Source organism: Alligator mississippiensis, chromosome 6 (genome assembly GCF_030867095.1).
Source record: "Alligator mississippiensis isolate rAllMis1 chromosome 6, rAllMis1, whole genome shotgun sequence".
NCBI classification, from domain to species: domain Eukaryota; kingdom Metazoa; phylum Chordata; order Crocodylia; family Alligatoridae; genus Alligator; species Alligator mississippiensis.
In genome coordinates, this window is record NC_081829.1 from 77,306,871 (window position 1) to 77,309,678 (window position 2,808).

Genomic DNA, 2,808 nt, shown 5'->3' on the forward strand with positions numbered 1-2,808 from the left:
CTCCAATCTGGTTTTGTTTATTGTGGGAAAAGTAGGTCAAGGTTCTAAGGCTATTACATAAAATCTTCCAGATTAAACGTTGGCATACTAAGAATAATTTTACAAAGAAATTATCAATATCAACCATCTATTTAAATGCTCATTTGTTGTGACTGTTTGATTTCGTATGAGTTTCAGGAAAAACTGCAAATCTTTCCATAAAAAACACCACTGCCCTGGAACTGGTACTTAATGTCAGGAAGCACCTATAAGAACTTCATCATCAAAAAAAATGTTTATTTTAAAAAATGCAGATTGGCAGGTGGTATGGTCTTTGATATAGTTTAATAAAGTGCTCCACCTATTCAGCAGTAACTTTTCAAAGAAGCAGCCTGACAGTTTTAATGATGATAAAGTACTATGCATATATTAGCCAAAATTAGATCAGTTAAACAACTAGATCTTTTATCATATGTTTTAGCTTAAAAATGCATACAATTTTTTTTCTAAATACCATGTTTTCTTGCATACAACATTTACCTTTTCACCAAAGTCTGCCCCCCATCCTTCCAAATGAAGATGTATGTAGGGAAATATGGAAGCTGATTTTTGAACCAAGGTGCATCAGCTATTGCATTACTATTCAGGCAAATGAAGGAGTCAGTTGACTTAATGGCTCGTTGTTCTTTACTCCAGATATATAAACGATCATCTCTCCTAGTTGTCCCACTAATTGTCCTAATCTTTCTTAGGATAGTTTTGCCATCTACTATCTGTTCCTTGTCTCTCTCCTCCTATTCCGGCTTAAGCAGGAAAGGGAGGGTGAATCATCTGAAGACTAGATTCTGCGCCTGTTCTGTGTGGCCATAACTCCATAAAATCTTGTTTTTTCCTTCATTCTGCCTTTCATAAAGGTGGTGTATATTCCAGGGCATGACGTATGAGAAAGTATGGTACCTCACAAATAAAAGGAAAGGTATCTGCAAAAAACAAAAGGGTGAAAAGAAAAAACACATGATAAAAATTGAGAGCAAGGGAACGAACATTCAAAAATAAATTTCAGTGCATTCAGCACCTTCTGCACAATGCTCTATTATGCCCATTCATTGCCCTGTGCAAAATTGCATTTGCTGGGTTTTTTTTCTTTTTTTATTATTAGTTTGTGTAACCACCACAGTAATTTGTAAAAATAGTATTTTCCATGTACTTTCTGCTCGAGTGACATTACTAGTCTGTAATTACATTTCCCTGGTTTTGTACTTGAGACATAATAATAAAATCCCCATTTCCCTGAGCTTTGATTTTAGCTAAAATATCATGGAGTTTGTTAGTAGTGAAAGACTGATAGCTAACCAGGCACTCACCTTGGCAAATAACGTTAGCTTTGATCCTTGCTTTTGTGTTAAGCAATGCCTTTTCCTTTCTAGGAACAGGTTGTTACATGAGACTGCTAAATGCGTTTCTAATACATTTTTCATTATGTGGAGGCAATTCATTCCACCGAGGGCCTGCCATATTCACATCCCAATTCATGTTGGCTCTCTACAGGAGTTCCAAATACTGCATTTTGGGTTCATCAATCTAGAAAGGAGGAAATAGGTCAGGAAGTACTTTAATACCTATGGGAATGTAAAGCAAGCAACTCAGAGAATAGGCTCTTTAAATAAAAGAAACTATCCACGCTCCCTCAGTTTCTCAATGGAATTTTAAGGAGAAACAGCATGAGTAATTTATACTTGACAGTTCTATAAAAATGAGCAGGGAATTTAGTATGAGAAGTTCTAGTCCTTGTAAAAATGATACAGGATTTTCCCTCCTGTATGCTACAAAGGACTCTTAATAAGCTTCAAGAAGATTAAGTCTCTCTCACATATTCCTTTGAGGATTTTTAAGTATAGTTACAGTGTATGAGAGTTGCACATTCTCTGAAGAAAACATCGCATATTGCTGATCTAGGAATAGTGGAAGCATTAAATGAATTTTCTGTTCTCTTGTATTGTGATATCTGTGTGGCACACAGCGAAATCCACAGGAGGCACCACTGTTTTCTGCAAAATGGAAAGAAAATAATTTTATAGTGCAAGTGAACTACTATCATAAACAAATTGTAACAATTTAATATGTTTATTGAAAGCTAAATTTTCCTGCATTTTCAGCAGGCTGTTGTGCCCTTTGGGATCTATTCTATAGCTCAAACAACCAGCTAGCTGTCCCCTCTAGCAATAAAATGTTAATAGACTAAAACTTTTGGATTTCATTACTGTAAGAGTAATGCAATTTAATTTTATAAGCTCCTATCAATAATACATATAAGTATTGTACAACATAATATGATGATTTTAATTCCTATAAGCAAGACTGAAGGAGGAGTAAATGAAGTACCAAATTGGGTAGGCATGAACATTGATTACATATTCCTGTTAAATTCTTCATGCTAAGAAAAGATCCATCCATAAATAGGTATGCATCTTTTTTCCCCCTTATTCTAGCCATATTAATGAAGCTACCATTCTAAAAGTATTCCCTCCCCTCCCCCACCCCGTGCTTCAAAAACCACCATGCTCTTGAAAGTCAGTTAGTTGTGTAGGAAATTGTGATGTAAAAGTGTTACATTTCAACAGATTTTAAATCTGCCATAAGAATACATTCAAATGTAGCTTGATAAATAAGACATATTTTTACACTGGCCAGTGAACTTTTCTTTCATGATGATTTAATACAGGCATGCTATGGACTTTGGAAAATCACAAGGATAATGCTAAACAGATTCCTAAAAATATTTCACCACTAGAGGGATGTGATTCTTAATGATAGATATGAAATTTACAG

The 2,808-nt window shown here is 34.9% G+C and overlaps 1 long non-coding RNA gene across 1 annotated transcript; it reads right to left on the reverse strand.

Annotated features, from left to right (window-relative positions):
* Positions 1–307: 307 nt before the first annotated feature.
* Positions 308–2,058, reverse strand: LOC132251269 (uncharacterized). The gene is made up of 2 exons (XR_009463224.1): positions 1,344–2,058; positions 308–959 (listed from the first exon to the last, which is right to left on the reverse strand). It is a non-coding gene; the product is annotated as an uncharacterized LOC132251269 (long non-coding RNA).
* Positions 2,059–2,808: the final 750 nt, after the last annotated feature.